The sequence below is a fragment of the Phyllobates terribilis genome, unplaced genomic scaffold (genome assembly GCF_046119375.1).
Source record: "Phyllobates terribilis strain yellow unplaced genomic scaffold, ASM4611937v1 Scaffold_5__5_contigs__length_657084704, whole genome shotgun sequence".
Classification (NCBI taxonomy): domain Eukaryota; kingdom Metazoa; phylum Chordata; class Amphibia; order Anura; family Dendrobatidae; genus Phyllobates; species Phyllobates terribilis.
In genome coordinates, this window is record NW_027362765.1 from 74,200,811 (window position 1) to 74,224,448 (window position 23,638).

General features: G+C 48.2%; 1 long non-coding RNA gene and 1 pseudogene across 1 annotated transcript; both read right to left on the reverse strand.

Moving 5' to 3' along the window:
* LOC141271468 (uncharacterized) overlaps positions 1-23,638 on the reverse strand; it is a 339,948-nt pseudogene that overhangs the window by 55,112 nt on the left and 261,198 nt on the right.
* On the reverse strand, positions 194-15,259 carry LOC141272084 (uncharacterized). The gene is made up of 4 exons (XR_012321964.1): positions 14,203-15,259; positions 13,683-13,834; positions 13,481-13,571; positions 194-233 (listed from the first exon to the last, which is right to left on the reverse strand). It is a non-coding gene; the product is annotated as an uncharacterized lncRNA (long non-coding RNA).

A 23,638-nucleotide genomic window follows, 5' to 3' on the forward strand; every position in this document is an offset into this window, starting at 1 on the left:
AGTTATTTCATTTTCAACAGCATTTCTCTGACTTTCGTTTTGCATATTCGTCTTTGATGAAGCAGAAGAGAGAACCTTTTCAAAAGGATCAGGTGACAGATTTTGTCTTAGATGACCTTGCGGTATATCTGTGAAAATGACATGTTCTTCACATGTAGCAGATGCACTACTATGATTATCAGCTGCAAAATCTGAGAATATCAGATGTCCCTCGGAGCTCCTGGTACAGTCATCTGCCAAGAAAAAAACAGTTTTTATTCATTTTAAATAACACTGCATTTGAATTATATTAATATTTTTCTACACTTTTACAATTTCTGTGGAAATTATATATACAATTCAATTATTGACAGACTAAGGCAGTATACCACAAAACAATGGCTGATAGTTTATGGTCTTAGCCCACCAGGTTGTGTGCTTTCAAATTTTCACTTCTTTATTGTAGCCATCTTCTCTGTAGGTTCAGGTTTCTCTCCGTCTGTCACCAATCATTTCTAGTCACATGTTCAGAAGAGACTCATAAAGAGGCCACTAATCAGTTTTACTACATGATTCTGTAGCGCCCCGAGGGTTCGGTTGCTACAGGGGTATTGCACCTTAACCAGAGGTGTGATATTCCACTCCCAGGTAAGGATGGAGTATGGATCAGGGCTCAGTAGCTGCATACACACACTCGCCCCATTTCCGGGGGACAGCTCGACGGTGCTCCCATTTATTGCAGGCACAACTGACCATGTCCCTGGCTGGAGTGGGGAGGGGGGAGAGAACCCTGTGATGTAGGAGCAGAAGGGGACGGTTTCTGGAGCATAGGAAGGAGCTCATTGGGTGCAGGTCACTTGAGCTCAGACACAGTGGTAGATAAAAGGTGGGAGCCATCTTTAGTCAGTTCAGCTCAGAGATTCAGTAAAGAGGAGTAGTTCAGCCAGAGAGGGCTGACAGGGAGCTGTGGCTCAGCCTGAGCTCAGCTCCACGAGTCAGGCCTGGGGAGAAGGCCGGAGCCAGAGAGGAGAAGAGAAGAAGGAAAAGGAAGGAAAGAGGAGAGACAGAGGAGTAGAAAGGCTCCAAAAACAAGAAGGAAGAAGGGACCCTGAGAGAGAGCAGAACGGACAGCAACCGTTGCAAACCCGCGTTATATCGGGTGAAGGGTCAGGTCGTGGAAGGGTACCGGATTCCCATGTTGGTGGAGGTAAATTATCCCTCTGCCAAAAACCGGAGGTCGTGATAATCTATTGGTGCGACCCCCCGCCAAACCTTCTAGGAAGGCATCATATAGGATAGCGGGAAATGGGGGCCAACGTTTGCCTGCAAAGATCCGCGGCAGCTGGACAGAAGTTTGGTCACTGGTGGGGCACGAGAGGCCAGAGAAAGGACAGAAGGGGGTCCTGTGCCATACTCCTGAATTGCCTGGGGGTTGACCGAGACCCTCACCTGGTGGACGCAAAACGGCTTGGGCAGTCATTGCTGACAGAAGTGACATGGATAACAACTATGAGTAAAAACCCTGGACTGCATCATTGGACTCTGTGTTATTTATGCTGCGCCTGCACCATGACCCCCAGCATCCTCTTACACTGCCCTGAGGCTATACTCTTCCCGTGGGGAGTTGTCCTATACCTGTGCTGCACCCTAACACCAGCCTCAGCGGTCTGCCTTGCAGCGGCGGTCCTCCCTGACCGCAATCCACGGGTGGCGTAGTCGGACATTCAAAACCATACAAATAGACTGCCTCAGCATTTGGTCTGACCACCCTGAGCCATGGGATCGGGTTGCCACAACTACCCCCATGCACTGAAGCCCGGTTCCGGGTGCCCCACGGCCCAGGGGGCGAGTCAATTCCATCTCATGCACTCTAGCATGGAGGAAAGTACATGGGAGGAGCACAGACTGGTCATGTACACATTGTTATGTCTGTCACAGGCTGCAGGCTCAAAAAATCTACCTTGGACAGTCTTGTCGCAAGCCACTCCGTCTGGCACATGCCAGGAAAACTATGGCTTTCACCCCTTAACCACTGTACAGGGATCTGGTCTTACAATTGGGTCACCTGGATGGCTTTCTGGGACCAGCTGCTATCCAGAGAAGTGAACCAGAGGCAAGAGGATGGTCGAGTAACCAGGTCAGAACCAGGAGGTTAATGTAATGACAAAATCGTACAAAAAGAATAGTAAAAAAGTGAGCTGAGGTAAAACATCAGGAACATCCACTGGGAGAATAGCAAGGCACAAGTTTCACAGAAGCAAATCAGATTATAACCTGCAGAGAACAGCAGGATTTCAGGAGCTTAATTAGCTTGCAGACCCACCAACACCATACAGCAGAGAGCAAACACTGACAGAAGTTAATTCTATACTCAGGGTTCCCAATCTACTATTATATTTTTTCTGGACAACTGTACCAAAATTTACAGATGCTCAAAATTTGCCACACCCCCTAAAAAGACCACGTCCCCAAATGTAAAAAAATTAGAGGCTATATATTTAGATTTACACCCTGAATATATATACACTGCTCAAAAAAATAAAGGGAACACTTAACCCCTTCCCGACCCGTGTCACAGCGTCTGTAACATGGAAATCGGTGCGTTCCCGGCCCATGCACAGCGTCTGTAACATGGAAATCGGTGCGTTCCCGACTCATGTCACAGCGTCTGACATGGAGGAATTGCGCCCCTGCAGCGCGTGCGAGCGGGGTCACTCAGGTGTCACAGTTGCTGATGCAACTAGACAAGCTGAAGTTGACCCCACGGGGGGTGGATTAACCCCCCTGTGCCTAGGACCCCTCTGATTGGCAGTTTCACTTTCACTTTGGCAGTTTCACTAATCGGAATGAATTAAATATTTCACCAATGAAAATTGGTGAAATATTTACAATCTGGGCATGGCCTGATGATTATAGCATCAGCCATTGGCTGGGGGGAGTGTCACCTCTGTCACCCCCAGATCTGATTGGGGCTATTGTCCATGTGACGCTAGCCCTCCAATCAGATGTGGAGGAGGATGTTCACTATGGCTGACCAAACTCCCCAGCTTTCATCCCGTCCGTGAAAGCTGAGGAGTTTGGTTACCCGCCGATCAGCCGCCGCCAACGTCGACCCCAGACCTGCCAGCGACCCCCGCTGCCAGCGATCCGCCGCCGCCCCCCATTGCTGCCGCTGTCACCGCCAGTAAATATTTCCCCCCTTGTCCGACTCCAGCCCCCACTTAGCCCCCGACCCCCCCTCCATCCCCTACCACCCCCCCTCCACCCCAATCCAATTTCCTACCGCTCCCTCCACTCCCTCTCCCACATCTTCATCCACCAGCTGGTGCTCTCCTTCTGCCAGCCGGTGTACGATGATCACAGGCAGCAGCAGGCTCACTGTAAATCCCCTGCGCCTGTGATCACCGATCACCCCCCTGTCCCGGTGATCATCCCCCTGTCCCGGTGATCATCCCCCTGTCCCAGTGATCATCCCCCTGTCCCAGTGATCATCCTCCTGTCCCAGTGATCATCCCCCTGTCCCCAGTGATCATCCCCCTGTCCCCAGTGATCATCCCCCTGTCCCCAGTGATCATCCCCCTGTCCCCAGTGATCATCCCCCTGTCCCCAGTGATCATCCCCCTGTCCCCAGTGATCATCCCCCTGTCCCCAGTGATCATCCCCCTGTCCCCAGTGATCATCCCCCGTCCCCAGTGATCACCCCCCCGTCCCCAGTGATCACCCCCCCGTCCCCAGTGATCAACCCCCCCTGCTGCTGCCTGTCTCCTACCCCCCTTGCTGCCGTCGGCTCCTGCCCCCTTCTGCCACAGTGATCACCCCACCCTGCTGCTGCCGGCTTCCTGCCCCCCCTTTCTGCCCCCTCTTACGCCTCAGAGCGCCCCCTCCTGCACCCCGTGTGCCTGAGTCCGCCCCGTGTGTCTGAGTGCGCCCCCTCCTGCGCCCCGTGTGCGTACCGTGTGCCCCGTGTGCCTGAGTGCGCCCCGTGTGCCTGACAGTCCCCTACGCCTGACAGTCCCCTACGCCTGACAGTCCCCACACGTGATTGCAGAAGTTTACACCAAGCACTAACACATACACACACGTACACTCACATTAATAATAAAGTTTTGATTTTTTTTTTTTTTTTTTTTTTACACACAGCACACAAAATGTCCCGCCCGTCCCGCTCAACCCAGTCTGAGGAGGCATATTCTATTATTGCCTCTGAAGCTGATAGTGAGGGAGAGGACTCCACGTTCCTCTATTCCTCCCATTCTTCCTCCTCCAGTGACACCGAGCCAGCACCAAGACGACGTCAGAGGTCAAGACATCATCTGGAGGCCGTGGAAGAAGACCCACAGCCATCTGTGAGTAACCCTCCACCTGGTGCTAGTCACGCTCAACCTAGCACGAGGGCCCCAGTGTGGACCCCCGTCCCTGAAAACTACACTCCACGGATTCCTGATTTCCCTCCCCAATCAGGAATCCAGTTTGAGACAGCAAACCTCAGGGAAATAGACTTTTTCAAAGTCTATTTCTCTGAGGCCATTGTCAGTTTCATGGTGGAGCAGACCAATATCTACGCCCAACAATTTTTGGCTACAAACCCAAATTCAATGTTTTCTACTTGGAGTCCCGTTGACTCAGTAGAAATGTTGAAATATTGGGGACTGGTACTTCACATGGGGATTGTGAAGAAACTAGAAATCCGCCAATACTGGAGTACTGATATTTTATATCAAACTCCAGTGTTCGGAATGGTGATGACCCGCAAAAGATTTGAGGTCATTCACAAATTTTTACATTTCAGGGATAACGCGGACAGCATTCCCCGCGATGACCCGAATTTAGACAGACTGTTCAAAATTCGTCTGGTCATCGAACACTTCAGCAACAAGTTTGCTGAAGTGTACGTACCCCAAAGGGAAATTTCTGTGGATGAATCCCTCATCCACTTCAAAGGGCGGCTTCAATTCCGACAATACCTGCCCAGTAAGAGGGCGAGGTACGGAATAAAACTCTACAAGCTGTGCGAGAGTGCCTCAGGGTACACTCACAGCTTTAGAGTGTACGAAGGAAAGGATGCTAGGATCCAGCCCCTAGAATGTCCACCTGCTCTGAAGGGGAGTGGGAAAATAGTGTGGGATTTGATCCGCCCACTGCTTGATAAAGGTTATCATCTATACGTTGATAACTTTTACACAAGCATCCCACTATTTCAGTCCCTCCCTGCCAGAGCTACCACCGCTTGCGGTACTGTGCGCAGAACCCAGAGGGGTCTCCCTTTGACGCTAATTGAGCAGCCTCTCCGAAAGGATGAGAGCCGAGCCCAATGTAGCGGCAACATGGTTGTGGTGAAGTTCAAAGACAAAAGGGACATCTTTTTCTTGACCACAATCCATGGTCCCGGCACCACGGCCACCACCGGTAGAAGTACCCCAGCACCGGTCCACAAACCGGACTGTGCCCTGTGGTACAACAAGCACATGGGGGGAGTTGATCTTTGTGATCAAGTCCTCCAGCCCTACAGTGCGATGCGGAAGGCGAAAGTTTGGTATAAAAAAAATGGCCGTGCACATCGTTCAAATGGCACTGTATAACGCATACGTGCTATCACAATGTGCAGGCCAGACCACCAACACCTTCCTCAACTTCCAGGAGGTGGTAATAAAGGCCCTGATTTTTGGAGGTGAAGAAGAAGCAGGCCCCAGCACCCCTGGAACTCGAGTCTCCCGTGTGGTACCAGGGCAACATTTTCTCGGTGAAGTCACTGTTAGAAAAAGGTGCCGAGTCTGCCATAAAAGGGGGATAAGAAAGGTCACCCGTTTCCAATGTGAAACGTGTCCTGACAAACCGGGACTGTGTTTGAATGAATGCTTCAAAATTTATCACATGTCCCCGGACTAACCACATCCTGACCTTCCCTACAGAACTCACTCACACTAGCATGACATACACAACATCACACACACACACACACACACAACAACCTCACGTACACTACAACACACACCAACCTATGTCAGGTTGGTGTGTGTGTTGTAGTGTATGTGACGTTGTTTGTGTGTGGTGTATACACTACACTATACCACACCGCACACCAACCTGACATACACTACACAATTTGTTAAGCACCTGGGGGTGCTCACTATACATCTACATAAGTTGCCTGGGGGGGTCTTGTTTCCAAAATGGGGTCACTTGGGGGGGGGGGCTCCAATGTTTAGGCACACAGAAGCTCTCCAAACGAAGCATGGTTCCAATTTGTTAGCGGACACCATGTCACGTTTGGAGAGCCCCTGTGTGCCTAAACATTGGAGCTCCCCCACAAATGACCCCATTTTGGAAACTAGACCCCAGGGAACTTATCTAGATGGGTTGTGAGCATTGTGAACCCCAAGGTGCTTCACAAATTGATCTGTGAAAGCAAAAAAGTACTTTTTTTTTTTCACAAAAATTTTCTTTTAGCCTAAATTTTTTAATTTTCACATGGGTAACAGGATAAAATGCATCCTAAAATTTGTTGGGCAATTTCTCCTGAGTACACCGATACCTCACATGTGGTCATAAACCACTGTTTGGGTGCACGGCAGGACTCATAAGGGAAGGAGCGCCATTTCACTCTTTGAATGGAAAATTAGCTCCAAAAGTCAAATTGCGCTCCTTCCCTTCTGAGCCATGCCGTGCGCCCAAACAGTGGTTTATGACCACATATTAGGTATCAGTGTACTCAGGAGAAATTGCCCAACAAATTTTAGGATGCATTTTATCCTGTTACCCATGTGAAAATTAAAAAATTTAGGCTAAAAGAAAATTTTTGTTTGAAAAATGAAAATGTTCATTTTTTTCTTCCATGTTGCTTTAGTTCCTGTGATGCACCTGAAGGGTTAATAATCTTCTTGAATGTAGTTTTGAGTAGCTTGAGGGGTGCAGTTTTTGGAATGGTGCCACTTTTGGGTCTTTTCTGTCACGTACACCCCTCAAAGGGACTTCAAATGTGATGTGGTCATTAAAAAAAACGGTTGGTAAATTTTGCTGGAAAAAAGATAAATTGCTGATTAACTTTGAACCCTTCAAACTTCCAACCAAAAAAATGTTTTTTTTCCAAAATTGTGCTGATGCAAAGTAGACATGTGGGAAATGTTACTTATTAACTATTTTGTGTCACATCACTCTCTGGTTTAGCAGAATAAAACTTCAAAATTTGAAAATTGCGAAATTTTCAAAATTTTTCCCTTATTTTTGATTTTTTCACAAATAAACACAAATATTATCAACCTAAATTTAATACTAACATGAAGCCCAATATGTCACGAAAACCCAATCTCAGAATCGCTAGGATCCATTGAAGTGTTCCAGAGTTATTGCTTCGTAAAGGAACACTGGTCAGAATTGACAAAAATGCCAAGGTCTTTAGGGTCAAAATAGGCTGGGTCCTGAAGGGGTTAAACAACACAATGTAACTCCAAGTCAATAACATTTCTGTGAAATCAAACTGTCCAGTTATGAAGCAACACTGATTGTTCCATTTGAACAACAGCAGGAGAAATTGATTCACAGACAACTGGTAGAAATGATAGGCAATTAGCAAGATACCCCCTATAAAGGAGTGGTTCTGCAGGTGGTGACCATAGACCATTTCTCTGTTCTCATCCTTTTTGGCTGTTGTTTTAGTCATTTTTGCATTTTGCCATTGCTCTCTCCCCTAGAGGCACAGTAGCATAAGGCGGTGTCTACACTACAACCCATAGAAGTTGCTCAGGTAGTGCAGTTCATCCAGGATGGCACATCAGTGCGAGCTGTAGCAAGAAGGGTAGCTGCGTCTGTCAGCGTAGTGTCCAGAGCATGGAGCAGATACCAGGAGATGTGGACGGAGCCATAGGAGGGCAACAACCCAGCAGCAGGACCGTTACCTCCTCCTTTGTGAAAGGAACAGGAGGAGCACCGCCAGAGCCCTGCAAAATGACTTCCAGCAGGCCACAAATGTGCATGTGTCTGCACAAACAGTTAGAAACCGACTCCATGAGGGTGGTATGAGGGCCCGACGTCCACAGATGGGGGTTGTGCTCACAGCCCAACACCGTGCAGGACGCTTGGCATTTGCCACAGAACACCAGGATTGGCAAAGTCGCCACTGGCGCCCTGTGCTCTTCACAGATGAAAGCAGGTTCACACTGAGCACATGTGACAGACGTGACAGAGTCTGGAGACGCCGCGGAGAGCGATCTGATGCTTGCAACATCCTTCAGCATGACCAGTTTGGCAGTGGGTTAGTAAGGGTGTGGGGTGGCATTTCTTTGGAGGGCCGCACAGCCCTCCATGTGCTCGCCAGAGGTAGCCTGACTGCCATTAGGTACCGAGATGAGATCCTCAGACCCCTAAAGAGACCATATTGCTGGTGCGGTTGGCCCTGGGCTCCTCCTAATGCAGGACAATGCCAGACCTCATGTGGCTGGAGTGTGTCAGCAGTTCCTGCAAGCTGAAGGCATTGAAGCTATGGACTGGTCCGCCCGTTCCCCAGACCTGAATCCAATTGAGCACATCTGGGACATTATGTCTTTCTCCATCCACCAACGTCACGTTGCACCACAGACTGTCCAGGAGTTGGCGGATGCTTTAGTCCAGGATTGGGAGGAGATCCCACAGGAGATCATCCGCAACCTCATCAGGAGCATGCCCAGGCATTGTAGGGAGGTAATACAGGCACGTGGAGGCCACACACAATACTGAGCCTCATTTTGACTTGTTTTAAGGACATTACATCAAAGTTGGATCAGCCTGTAGTGTGTTTTTCCACTTTAATTTTGGGGGTGACTCCAAATCCAGGCCTCCATTGGTTAATAAATTTGATTTCCATTTTTGATTTTTGTGTGATTTTGTTGTCAGCACATTCAACTTTATACAGAACAAAGTATTCAATGAGAATACTTCATTCATTCAGATCTAGGATGTGTTATTTGAGTGTTCCCTTTATTTTTTTGAGCAGTATATATAGACACACACACACACAGAATAATACAGATACTGAGAATTACACCCAACCAAATCCTCTGGACTCTAGCAGTAGTATATAGCACTGTGCACCACACAGTTACAAAGCTCCCATGGAATTGTAGATTTATTTATTTTACTCACTTATATAGTGCCATTAATTCCCCCCATTGGGGTTCACAATCTAGATTCCCTCTCGGTATGCCTTTAGAGTGTGGAAGGAAACTCACCCAAACACAGGGAGAATATACAAACTCCTTGCAGGAGTTTTCCTTGGTTGGATTTGAACCTAGGACCCCAGTCCTGCATGGACACAGTGCTAACCACTGAGCCACCGTGCCGCCCACCAAGAAAGTTATACTTTTTTTGATGAATGATGCCATCATATCACCATATGTATTATAATTTATATGTCTGTACACCTCCAGTGGAGCTATGCAACTGTGTGGAAAACAGCCACTAGAGGCGGCGCATGCGCAGATTTAGATCTCGGCTCATTCTCCTGAAGCCCGCTGCCACGAGATCAATGGCTCCTGCCTCACACTGCTGGGAAACCCCCTCCTCCCAGCCCAGGTCCCTCAGTATCGCCCCACTCCTGTCACCGCTGGCTTCCTGCTGTGGCGACCCTGCCTTCTGTAACCTCGCTACACCGCCTGCCCCACTCGGTATGCTACATTCAGACTATAAGACGCACCACTATTTTCCTCCCAAATTTTTTTGGGAAAAAAGTGCGTCTCATAGTCTGAGAAATACGGTATATAGAAATATACATTCTAATAAGTGTGGTGATATGATAGCACCACACATATTATAATATATACTATTTTAAATACAGTTTCAGGGCAGCTATGTAACGGTGTTGTGCACCGTGCTATTCATTTGCCCACTTCAACCGACTAATACAATTTGCCAAATTCAGCTTTACTAACTAGCAGCAGGAGGAAACCTGGAGAGGGGAGGGACTTTTGATGACAGTCAATGATGGTGGCGGTGGACTTCTAGTGTGTGGCATCTGGCGGTGGGAGTCATCAGACCATACGATTGTGACCACAATAGCAGGGTACAATGAATCGTGGAGCGTCTGCGGGGAGAGAAATGAGAGAGCTGCCTGGCGCGGGAACAGGAGTAAGATCAGCCAGAGGGTAGGACGTCAGATGCCGGAATGGTACTGAGAAGATGTCACAATACCTCCCCCCCATCTTACGAAAACATTTCGACCCTCAGTGCCAGTTCCAATGAATAAGAAATGAAAGGATATTCTCACAAACCGAGAGTCAGGGATCTTTTGTACCTCGTACTCAGGGATCTTTTGTACCTCATACTCAAGACTGCCCCTTATTAGGACGGGAGGGTGAAAAGACAAACATATAATATTTTTATAGGGTCCTGATCACAAGCTTACAATCTATAAGGAAATAGGGGGGACACAGATAAAAAGCTCTGTCATGTAAGGTCCAGTCATCATTATAATAAATAGGGGTTATGATATAAAGCGATATGAGCAGTCATCTGTCAGTATCTGAACAGTTACCAAGTGCTAATGGGTGCATAGAGGATGTGGAGACAGATGAATAGGAGGAACCAGAATGAGAAAATTTTAGACAGAGTGAACAGCTAAAAAGTAGATTAGTGGAAAGAAGTTATAAGATATGTGTTTTTCAAGCATGCTTAAAAGTTTGGGGGCTAGATATTTATCGAATGATCTGGGTTAGTACATTCCAGAAAACCGGCACAGCGCAAGAGAAGTTTTGGAGACGGAAGTGGGAGATTTAGATTTTGGAGGTTAGTCCTAGATCAGTTGCAGAATGGAGAGCACGGGTATGGTGATACACAGAGGGAGGCGATGTAAGGTCGTGCAGAATTGTGGAGAGCTTTGTGAGGTAAAGAGATAAGTTTATATTGTACTCTGCAGTGGAAGGGTAACCAATGCAATAACTGGCACAAGGAGGAGGCATCGGTATAGCGGCGGGACAGAAATATAACCACGGCTGATGCAATCAGGATGAATTGGAGAGCAGAAAATTTGGTAAGAGGGAGACAGATCAGTAGAGAGTTGCAGTAGTCTAGATGAAAATGAATAAGAGCGACAGTAAAAGATTTTGCAGTTTCAAAGGTGAGAATAGGTTGGATTTTGGAGATGTTTTAACGATACAGATAACATGAGCGATTGAGTGATTGGAAATAGGGACTGAATAAAAGTTCTGTGTCAAATATGACCCCAAAACAGCGGGCATTCTGCTTGGGAGTTATGGTTGAACCACCCAAGCCATTTCAACATGAAGTTAAAGGTAGGTTATAGAGGGAGGGAATGGGAGGAGGTCAGTTTTGGAGAGATTCAGTTTCAGATAAAGGGAGGACATGATGCTAGAGACAGCAGACAAACAATCCCTGGTATTTTGTACTAAGGTGGGAGAGATGTCAGGTGAAGGTGTATAATTGTGTGCAATTAGTATGTAGATAGTACTGGAAACCAAATCTGCTGATAGTTAATCCAAAAGGGGCAGTGTATGGAGAGAAGAGGAAATGGCTTAGGTTCAAACCTTGACAGTAAGTGGAAGATTAATGAAAGAAGAGCTGGCAAATTATACAGTAAAGGAGTTGTCTTGTCAGAAAGGTAGGAGGAGAACAAAGAGAGAAAGGTGTCTGTGAGGCCAATAAAGCAGAGCATGGTGAGGAGGAGTTGACGGTCCACAGTGTCAAATTCTGCAGAGAGACCGAAGAGAATCAGTAGGGAGTAGTAACCATTGGTTTTGGTTGTTAATAAATAGTTAAGAGATTTTAGTAAGGGCAGTTTCAGTACAGTGTACAGAATAGAAACTGGTTTGTAAATGGTCAAGAAAAAAGTTATATGAGAGATAGTGGATTAGACAAGAATGTACCAAGCATTCCAGGAGTATAAAGATGAAGAGGAGATTAGAGGCCGGTTATGATGGAGTGTTTGAATGAGGAAGGAAAGCATCCCTTAAGAAAGAGAGAGGTTACATACTTTAGTTAGGTAGGAAGTGACAGCTGGGAGAGGGACTCGAGCTGATGTGAGGGAATAGGATCATTGGTGAAGATTCTAGTGCAAAAAGAAGTGAGGAGCCTGGTAAATACTTCTTCTCTGACAAGATCAAAGGTGGAAAGTGAACTTGAGGTGGAGCAGGGAAGGAGATACAAGCTGTCAGGGGTTTGTGCGAAAATGTCTTGATGGATATGGTTGATTTTTTTCTTGGAAATAAGTGGTCAATCGACAGTACTGAGGTTGGTGACAGGGCCCTGTACTCTAAGGCTCAAGAGGGTATGGAAAGTTTTGAAGAGTTGTTTTGAATTGTCGGATAGTGATGTGATAAGAGTGGTGAAGTAGGCTTGCTTGGATTACGGAGAGGAGAATTAGAAGTTTTGAGCATGAACTTATCGTGAATGAAATCTTCTGCTGAAAGTCATTTTCTCCATTGACGCATGGCAGACCTTAAGCACTGCTGGAGAAAATGTGTTTGCAGCACTTGCCACGATTACCGTTGTTTGTTTTGAGTTGTTGTCAGGGCTGCGGCTGCTCTCTAACTTCCTCTTGATGTTCGATTTGTCCGAAGGCAGGGACAGTGACGCCGGCGCTGATTGGGTGCAGGGCTCATGTGTCATAACAACCGCAGGACAGCCCCGGGAACACGAATGCCAACATTGCTGTAACGGCGCCAGCACGGTAGGCAAGTATCAGTGTTTTTATGTTATTGGCGCCAAGCATTGTGATCGAGAAGGGGTTCTCCTTGTAGTGGACAACACCTTTAAGGTTTGAAAGTTAGGCAACCCAGACAAAGGAACAAAATGACACTGATATATCTGTCCACAACTACCCAAGTAACAGTATTTCCTTATGTGTGGAGGAGGTAAGTAATGAAGCCTATGGAGAGGTGGTTGTAAGGAATTTTTGAAGTGGGCAAGGGTTGGAGGAGTCTGGCGTGACAGGTATGAGACGTTTTGGCTCGGTCACAAATTTCACAAGCGAGCACATATTCTTTACAATCTCAAACTATAGTTTGCTACCAAAAATACATGGCCACAAGTTGAAGAGTATTATTATTCCCATGGTGACATATGAGAATTGATTTATGGGATCTCTGTAGGACTCACAGATGGAACTGAGGAGGAACAACAAACAATTTATGGGTGGTAACATTATCTGGTTCTAGCTCTTGGGATCTGTAGATCTCCTCTACAAGATATAGGGATACAGAAGATATAACTATGGCAAGAAAAGGAATTGGTACTTAGGCAGCTGGATGAGATGGACAGGAACATTAGGAAAGCGCATCGGCTTTTATATTCTTAGTCTCAGGTCTAAACATCACAACAAAATCAAATCTTGAAAAGTACAGAGCCCACCTAGCTTGCTTAGCGTTAAGTGATTTTATGTTTGGCACCTTTGCAGGAAGTGGCACTATTCCTCAAAGGCCCACTTAATTGCCAATAATTCAGGATTACTGATTGTTGAGTGAGAGGCGAGGAATCTTGTGAGAACACTGCTCCAAACCCAACCTCAGTCACTCCTCACCTGTGCAGTTATCTGTAATAATCTCCTCTTTCCACTGCTCATCGTTCTTCACATATGTCTCTGTAGTATCAACATGAGTCAGATCTTTACCCTGAAACAAAAATTGTAAAGGTCAAAGACAGATGGAGACGTCGCGTGGAATGATTTAGAAGAACAGAAAAGATCATTTAACAAGATGACCAAAAATGACAGTAGTTATTACATAGTTGCAGGTTTTCTGTATAAATCCAAACTGGCGGCTCCTAATTCTAACCAGCAGTCTCCGTAACCAGAAAATTGTGAGACGATCCTGACAACATCTAGTGTTTCTGATCAGCTTTACATCCAATTCAAAAGATCTGCAGACTAGCAATGCTGCAAATATAAAACACCGGAGTATACAATGCTGGTTAAAAGAGAACATCAGACATGATGGTGCTCAACTGTGCAGCAATACAATCTTCAAAAATTACAAAAGTAGAAGAAAAATTTTGTTGCACTCACCACTGGTGCATTATTTTGTGCTCATTTATTGCAAGGTCATATAGTCAAGTTTCAAAATGCCACAAAAATATATTTGCAAATGTCGGGACCACTGGGGTACCCATGGCGGTACCAGCTGCCTGGGTATACCAGTGGTGCGCAAATTGAAAGAAATTATGTCCCAAAACAAAGTATAAGTATTTACATATAAACATCAATAGTTAGCGCTTGATATTATTATTCTCCAACCGATGTCTTACAGGCTGTATACCGGCACCCTGTGGGATGTGGATGTACAGGCTCTCGATGTCGATCGTTGCCATATGGAATCCGTCTTGCCAATTAAGCTGGGCCAGAATTCGTAACAAAAAATCCAGCGTTCTGGATATACAAGGGAGCTTTCTCAATCAATGGGTGTAACATCCAGTCTAAGTATCGAGATAGAAGTAAATGAACCCTGTCCCGCTATTACAGGACGTACAGGTGGATTGTCTATACATTTATGGATTTTGGTAATAGAATACCAGTATGATTTTAGGATATTCTACCATTACATTGTTTTCAAAATTGTGTCATAATACCTCTCTCAACTCACAATCGCTCTCCATGGGAGTGTGTGGGATCTGAACTTAAAGATATATAGGCATTTTTATCATGTAATTGTTAATTGGATTTAGCAATATAGTATGCATGGGACAGGAGGAATTCACTACGGGTGGAAAAAAGGTGATTCCGCAACTAATATACAGTATAACACCCCTATAAATTTTGTTTTTGGTTTGTACTTTTTGTTCAGCCTGAAATTCCCTTCATTCCCTGCACCCAGTTCATTTACATTCTCCTCTCCCAGATCGGGAGCTTGCTGGGCTTTTTTTCTAACCTCACAGCCAGGGCTAGCCCCGTCCCAGGCCTCAGTGTTCGACACCGCCCTCTGCCCGTCCACTACACACTCATTGGCTGTTTGTCGTATCTGCCTTAGCCACACCCTCTGCCCGCCCACTACACACTGATTGACTTTTAGCATCTTCCCCAGCACCGCCCTCTGTCACGCCTACTACACACTCATTGGCTGTTAGTATCGGCCTCAGCGCCACCCTCTGTCATTCATCCCAGCATTGGAGGTGACAGAGCAGCGATCCTGTGTCCTCATCTCTAGTGCAGCACCGGTCATTACACCTCACATCTATCGTGCTACTAAAGTTGTGACTTGTCCCCTACATTACATCTGTCAGTGCCAGTTGTAATGCATTGGGTCCATTCTGTGTCCAGTGATGGGGCTCAATGTCTGGTAGTTTGTAATGCAGATTTAATGTGGCATCATTGATGAGATGACGGGGCTGGTAATTACCCCATGGATGGGAACCATGCTTGTATTTCTTGTACTACAGATGCAGCAGTGCTGCGGTTGTGTAATGGAGCAGACACAGCTATCTACATGTAGTAGAGCAGTGTTTGGGCTTCTTGATAACAGCTGGGCTGAGATGTCTCATCAGTTTGTTTCCCATAATTATGTACATTATGGGATGTACGTGAACACTTAATAATCGCTGTCTTTCCAGGTTCCCATTACTGCTCCAGTTTCCTTGAGCCCATGTGACCTGAATTCAGACCTGCTAGATGACACAGGGATTTGTGTGTGAACCAGAAGTCAATGTAAGTCTACGGCGTCCTGTTCTGAGTTTCATAGACTTACACTAGTAAAGCAGCTACATGGCGCTGAAAACCAGAGAAGACGGCGATCAGTGAGTATATTAAATGGGTTGTCAGCTCTAAAGCTGCATAGAGTGACTGCAGACTTGTGAAGCCTCACAGTGAGAGCATTGCGAGGATTCTCCGATGCCGGGAGCGGCGATCAAGTGACCGTGAGTATGTGATTTGCAACTTCCCGGCCACATTCCGACTAAATGGCCGCAGCCTCACTCAATACATTTGCATGGAGCGAGGCTGCGCTCATCTAGTCGGCTTGTGGCCGGGAGTATGAAATTAACATACCCGCAGTCAGGGCTCTGGAGTCTGTAAGCCAAACCTCCAACTCCGACTCCCCAATTTCCATGACACCGACTCCAACTCTGACTCCCTCATACATAGCCCATGTTTAAGTGATAAATTTACTGTAGCCCAGATTCATCTCAGCTAAAAGTCTAGACCCTTAGATCAGGAATAGGACAGACATTAATAGGACATTTCATAACTTTCCTAAATTCTTATGAAAAAATATTCCCCACAAACTGCATTGAACTACTGTACCCAATATATTATATATTTTAGGACTCTGAGTCGGTCCATTTTATACTGACTCTGACTCCACCAAAACTGGCACCGACTCCCACTCCATAGCCCTGCACATGATCACCGCTCCCGGTGCCAACACCGAAGTCACAGAGTGACTGCAGACTTGTAGCTCTAGACCGGACAACCCCTTTAATAGCACACCAGTATGGGAACAGGTCATTCTTTGTGTCCATCAGCACCCGTGCAACAAAATTAAGGAGTTACAATGGGTTGCTATGATAGCCGGGAGTCTGTTGAAGACGTCCATGCCCGCCATCCTGTCGATCCATTGGAACCCAGCCTGTGACCGGGCTTCATAGGAGACTGTGATTTTTACTACATAGACCAATACTGAAGTACTGCAGAATACAGTACAATCAATTGATGATTGTATGTCACCCTGGCCTGGATGCCACAAGTGTAATTAAAGCTGTGTCTGAGAGCAAGGGGGAGGTTCTCTAGTCAGGGGAACATTAGCATGCAATGCCTCCTGTCTCAGGCCAGTAGGGGGAGCAGGCTGCCCCTATAAAAGCTGGTACTGGGGGCAGGGTTAGAAAGAACTTGAAGGCCTGTCTCAGGACTGAGACTTGTCCCAGAGCAGAGCAGGGACAGACAGTTGTATTGCACCTAAGAGGAAGTGTGGCAGGAGGAGAGCCACAAGCCAGAGACAAGAGGCGAAGCAAGCCTGTCTTGGCAGATAAAGGACTTAATTTACCAGACTTTGGTGTCTCAGGCTGGGAGGATTCCACATCCCCCAGCAGAGAACCAGGCCTAAGAAGCCTGGAGGCCCTGCCACAACCGAAGGGACCAGTAAAGCCGTACAAGGCTGGGAGCAGAAAGGAACCCACGTCGCAGGCCATACAGGCGAGAATACACGGAGAGCTCGGAAACGTGGGCTGTTATCCTATAAGGAGGAGGTAGCCAGAAGGAGCGCAGAAAGCACGGTAGGCCTACACCCTCACCCTGACCAGGGCCAATTTCCCCGTTGCTCTCAGACATCCAGGTCCTCCTCCTAGCTGGGACTGTTTGTGGGTCAATTTACCTGTTCTAGTAAAGACCCTGGACTGCAACTTGTTGTCTGTGTGCTCCTTGCTCCTCCAGCACTATCAGCACTGGGACTCACTACCATCACTCCCACCATCCACTATACTGCCCTGGGGCCGCACTCTTCCCGTGGGGAGTCACACTACCCTAGCTGCACACCTCATCAGCCCCAGCGGTCTGCATGCAGCGGCGGTTCCTAATAACCGCAATCCACAGGTGGCGTAGTCGGACATAAACATCAGTACATAATGGACTACCACTGGCCTGACCACCCTGAGGCACGGAACCGGGATGCCACTACTACTCCCACCGTTTCCCTATTGCCCGGATCCGAGTGCCCCACGGCCCAGGGGGCGAGTCAATTGCAGTCTCAAATCCTCTAATGCAGGGGCGGGGAACAGTTTTTCTGCCGAGGGCCATTTGGCTATGTATACCTAAATCACGTGCTAACTCCGCCCACAAGGTACGTCCTGACGCTGGCACTGGTGTCAGGACGTAATCTTTCATTGCACGCGCCTCAGCATTCAGTAGTGAACACTGTGTGTATGTGACGCCCAGCTGCGCTTGGTATCACAGATCCTAGAAGAGTGCATTGATGGATTCCTCGACAAGAGGCTCCCATAAACATTCACACATCTCCACCTTCCACCTCAGACCAGCAGAGGGAGCCCGTTAGGGATATAAAAAGGGAAGGTGGAGCCAGGCAGTTCAGTTCCTCTGGAGAGTTCAGCAAGTGCAGGTCTGAATACAGAGTCAAGCTCAGTTAAGTTGTAGCTCAGAATAGTGAGCCTAAGGTGTGACGGCGCCATAAGATCGGTGAAGCACGGCAAGCTGCCGTTAGTGTGAGTAGCCTAGTGAAGGCCCGAGTAGGCCAAGGGCGAGCAGAGAGTAAGTACATAGGGGGCAGAGGAGCTTAACGAGCTCACCCCGAAGAATTTACCGGACACCGGGTCCGAGCTTACAGGGATCTCTACGACCCAGTAAGGCATAACCGGAATCCCTGGAGAACTACAGGTCCCAGGATCGCTAAAGTGCTGATACGTAACAGAGCCGGGAGACACATAGGCCCCGCAAGCTGAAGAGCGTGTACTCCAAGAAAAGGCCCTACCACAAGGTCAGCCAGCGCAGGACAGAGACAAAAGTTAGGCCTAGCTTTAGGCAGGTCAGAAACTTACTACGCAGAGGCAAGAAACAGGAGGCACTACACCCGCTCATTGGGAAGGATCCTGATATGCACCCTTCACTCTACAGTGCTCCGGGATGTGCCTGAATTTCCATCAGTAAAAGGTACTGAAGTGACTACCGTGTCCGTCCCCGTTCTTGCTCTGACCAGGGTGGGTCTCGCCTGTCCTGCATTCCCCTTTCCGTACGCTGCCTTGAGGCCTAGCTCCACCTGTGGGGAGCTATACCATCGAGCTGCCTTATCACCGGCCTCAGTGGACTGCCGCAGCGCTGATGATTCTCACCAGAAACCACAGGTGGCGTTACGAACTTTTATAAAATTAACAAACAATCCCCTTTTTAAAGAGTGACCCCAGGGTACGGGCCCGGGAGCCGACCACAGTGACATCCCCAAGGCCAGGCAAAGGCCCGGGTACCGAGTCATCCCCATCCCCTGGGCTAGTCATCTCCGTGCTCACAGAGCAAGAAGAAATTAAAGGGCCTGCGGCCGTCAAAATGCAGCTGTCGGCCCAAGTACTGTGATCCCCAGGAATGTGCTCGGGGACCGGATAAAAGTCGTCAAGGGCCTGAGGTTCCTCATCTCTGTTCTAAGAAGATTAATAAATACAGTGAAAAGTAAAAAAGAAAAATACAAGTTACTCAATTAAAAATAAAGATATTAAGCCCAATACCCCGCATCCTCACCCTCGGGCTATTTTCTGTTTTTTCTTCACCCTCTTCTGAGAGCCATAAAAAAAATTTTGCCGGTAAATATAGCAGTATGATGGTTTGTTTTTTGCGGGACAAGTTGTACTTTTAAATAACACCTTTCATTTACCACAATGTACTGAAAAACAGAAAAAAATTCCAAGTGCATTGAAATTGCAAAAAAAGTGCAATTCCACAATAAGGTTTTTGGATATTTTAATTACCTTGTTCACTATATTGTAAAACTGACCCAGCAATATGATTCCCTTGGTCAGTACGATTATGCAGCTACCAAACATGTATAAGTTTTTGGGTTTTTTTAATCGGTGAAAAAAAAATCAGAAATTTCGACATTTCTTAACGCAGAAATACCAAATGTGTATTTTTTTTTCATTGTTTTATTTTCAATGGGGCAATTGTGGATATGAACATGTGATTTTTTTCATATTTGTTTTTTTTAATACAGTATTTAATAGTCCCCTTAGGAGACTTGAAGCTGCGATCATGCGATCGCCTGTTGTACATTGCAGTGCTTCAGCCGGCCACGAGACGGCGTTCATAGGAGGATTACAATATTAAAAAAGCCCAGATAACCACTCTAAGTGTCTCTGAGAACCTGTTTGTAAAACAGGTCCAAAGCAGAGCCAGCAGGCAAGGGAGGATTTAAAGGGGTATTCCCATCTCCAAGATCCAATCCCAATATGTAGTAGGTGTAATAATAGTAATATTAGCAAATATCTCCAATTAGAAATGTAGTATAGCATTTTTGATTTGCTATGTCTCTTTCCTCATGTGCAGGCATCGCAGGACCTCAGGTATCCATGGTTATGTCCACTGATAAAGTCACAGTTAGCTAGTTGTTAGTGGTTGTAACCATGGTTACCTAAGGTCCTGTGATGCTTGCACATGAGGAAAGAGAGATAGCGAATCAAAAATACTATACTACATTTCTAATTGAAGATAATTGCTAATATTATTATTACACCTACTAAATATTGGGATAGGATACCCCTTAAATATCCCTTTAATGAAGAGAGGACCTCACCTGTAAATGGAGACATTTTGTTATAAGATGATGCTATCTATCCTTTAGGTTTCTAGTAAGGTATCTAAAACTTTAGAATAAGAATCCTGAAAATTCGGACTAATGCTATAACTCAAAACAGTAATCGGTTGTTCCCCTGCAGGTGAGACCTGTTTGCTCTTGAAGCCGAATCTCGTATTTCATTTGTTTTTGTCGTTCCCTATGGATTGACCATCTAAATGGGCTGAGCTCCCTACTATTTCCTGATTAATGATATGGTTATGAGATGATATTTCATCATTAATACTGGAATCTGAGTCTGTCGTCCAATAATCAGTGAAATTCACAGATTTTTTTTATCGTTGTTCCGGAAACATTTGGTATTTTTATTCCACTGAAAAATTCTATCTTGATCAAAATCTGAGCCTTCTGTGTCAGGATATAGGGGCAGACCGGATTTGGTTGGCAGCTCTTGGGTTTGACACCCTATAGGATTAAGATCGAAGGACTATGAAAGCTGAGGAATCAATAAAAATGACTGCCAAGTTTCTGGTGTAAAGGAATGGAAGATGCTGGGTATCTCTGAAATAAATTGCTGTGTGACATAAAGGTATATTTGTGATGCTGCGGAATCTACTATTATTACAGGACATTGATAAAAAGTGCTGTAATTATATGGTTAATGCTATGGTTTATTGTATCCCATTTATGTAGAAATAATGGAGTGTAGGCAGCTGGGAAGGGGAAAGTTACAGGGGGTCAGTCCTGCAGCTGGGCAGGGGAGAGGTACAGAGGATCAGCCCTGCAGCTGGGCAGGGGAGAGTTACAAAGGGTCAGCCCTGCAGCTGGGCAGGGGAGAGTTACAGAGGGTCAGCCCTGCAGCTGGGCAGGGGAGAGTTACAGAGGGTCAGCCCTGCAGCTGGGCAGGGGAGAGTTACAGAGGGTCAGCCCTGCAGCTGGGCAGGGGAGAGTTACAGAGGGTCAGCCCTGCAGCTGGGCAGGGGAGAGTTACAGAGGGTCAGCCCTGCAGCTGGGCAGGGGAGAGTTACAGAGGGTCAGCCCTGCAGCTGGGCAGGGGAGAGTTACAGAGGGTCAGCCCTGCAGCTGGGCAGGGGAGAGTTACAGAGGGTCAGCCCTGTAGCTGGGCAGGGGAGAGTTACAGAGGGTTAGCCCTGCAGCTGGGCAGGGAGGAGTTACAGATGGTCAGCCCTGCAGCTGGGCAGGGGAGAGTTACAGAGGGTCAGCCCTGCAGGTGGGCAGGGGAGAGTTACAGAGGGTCAGCCCTGCAGCTGGGCAGGAGAGAGTTACAGAGGATCAGCCCTGCAGTTGGGCAGGGGAGAGTTATAGAGGGTCAGCCCTGCAGCTGGGCAGGGGAGAGTTACAGAGGGTCAGCCCTGCAGCTGGGCAGGAGAGAGTTACAGAGGGTCAGCCCTGCAGCTGGGCAGGGGAGAGTTACAGAGGGTCAGCCCTGCAGCTGGGCAGAGGAGAGTTACAGAGGGTCAGCCCTGCAGCTGGGCAGGAGAGAGTTACAGAGGGACAGCCCAGCAGCTGGGCAGGGGAGAGTTACAGAGGATCAGCCCTGCAGCCGGGCAGGAGAGAGTTACAGAGGGTCAGCCCTGCAGCTGGGCAGGAGAGAGTTACAGAGGATCAGCCCTGCAGCTGGGCAGGAGAGAGTTACAGAGGATCAGCCCTGCAGTTGGGCAGGAAAGAGTTACAGAGGGTCAGCCCTGCAGCTGGACAGCGGAGAGTTACAGAGGGTCAGCCCTGCAGCTGGGCAGGGGAGAGTTACAGAGGGTCAGCCCTGCAGCTGGGCAGGGAAGAGTTACAGAGGGTCAGCCCTGCAGCTGGGCAAGGGAGAGTTACAGAGGTTCAGCCCTGCAGGGAAGAGTTACAGAGGGTCAGCCCTCCAGCTGGGCAGGAGAAAGTTACAGAGGGTCAGCCCTGCAGCTGGGCAGGAGAGAGCTAAAGAGGGTCAGAACTGCAGCTGGGCAGGAGAGAATTATAGAGGGTCAGCCCTGCAGCTGGACAGCGGGGAGTTACAGATGGTCGGCCCTGCAGCTGAGCAGAAGAGAGTTACAGATGGTCGCCCCTGCAGCTGGGCAGGGGAGAGTTACAGAGGGTCAGCCCTGCAGCTGGGCAGGGGAGAGTTACAGAGGGTCAGCCCTGCAGCTGGGCAGAGGAGAGTTACAGAGGGTCAGCCCTGCAGCTGGGCAGGGGAGAGTTACAGAGGGTCAGTCCTGCAGCTGGGAAGGAGAGAGTTACAGAGGATCAGCCCTGCAGTTGGGCAGGGGAGAGTTATAGAGGGTCAGCCCTGCAGCTGGGCAGGAAAGAGTTACAGAGGGTCAGCCCTGCAGCTGGACAGCGGAGAGTTACAGAGGGTCAGCCCTGCAGCTGGGCAGGAGAGAGTTACAGAGGATCAGCCCTGCAGTTGGGCAGGGGAGAGTTATAGAGGGTCAGCCCTGCAGCTGGGCAGGAAAGAGTTACAGAGGGTCAGCCCTGCAGCTGGACAGCGGAGAGTTACAGAGGGTCAGCCCTGCAGCTGGGCAGGGGAGAGTTACAGAGGGTCAGCCCTGCAGCTGGGCAGGGAAGAGTTACAGAGGGTCAGCCCTGCAGCTGGGCAGGGGAGAGTTACAGAGGTTCAGCCCTGCAGGGAAGAGTTACAGAGGGTCAGCCCTCCAGCTGGGCAGGAGAAAGTTACAGAGGGTCAGCCCTGCAGCTGGGCAGGAGAGAGCTAAAGAGGGTCAGAACTGCAGCTGGGCAGGAGAGAATTATAGAGGGTCAGCCCTGCAGCTGGACAGCGGGGAGTTACAGATGGTCGGCCCTGCAGCTGAGCAGAAGAGAGTTACAGATGGTCGCCCCTGCAGCTGGGCAGGGGAGAGTTACAGAGGGTCAGCCCTGCAGCTGGGCAGAAGAGAGTTACAGGGGGTCAGTTCTGCAGCTGGGCAGGGGAGAGTTACAGAGTGTCAACCCTGCAGCTGGGCAGGGGAGAGTTACAGAGGGTCAGCCCTGCAGCTGGGCAGGGGAGAGTTACAGAGGGTCAGCCCTGCAGCTGGGCAGCGGAGAGTTACAGAGGGTCAGCCCTGCAGCTGGACAGCGGAGAGTTACAGATGGTCGGCCCTGCAGCTGGGCAGGAGAGAGTTACAGAGGATCAGCCCTGCAGTTGGGCAGGGGAGAGTTATAGAGGGTCAGCCCTGCAGCTGGGCAGGAGAGAGCTAAAGAGGGTCAGAACTGCAGCTGGGCAGGAGAGAATTATAGAGGGTCAGCCCTGCAGGTGGACAGCGGGGAGTTACAGATGGTCGGCCCTGCAGCTGAGCAGAAGAGAGTTACAGATGGTCGCCCCTGCAGCTGGGCAGGGGAGAGTTACAGAGGGTCAGCCCTGCAGCTGGGCAGGGGAGAGTTACAGAGGGTCAGCCCTGCAGCTGGGCAGAGGAGAGTTACAGAGGGTCAGCCCTGCAGCTGGGCAGGGGAGAGTTACAGAGGGTCAGTCC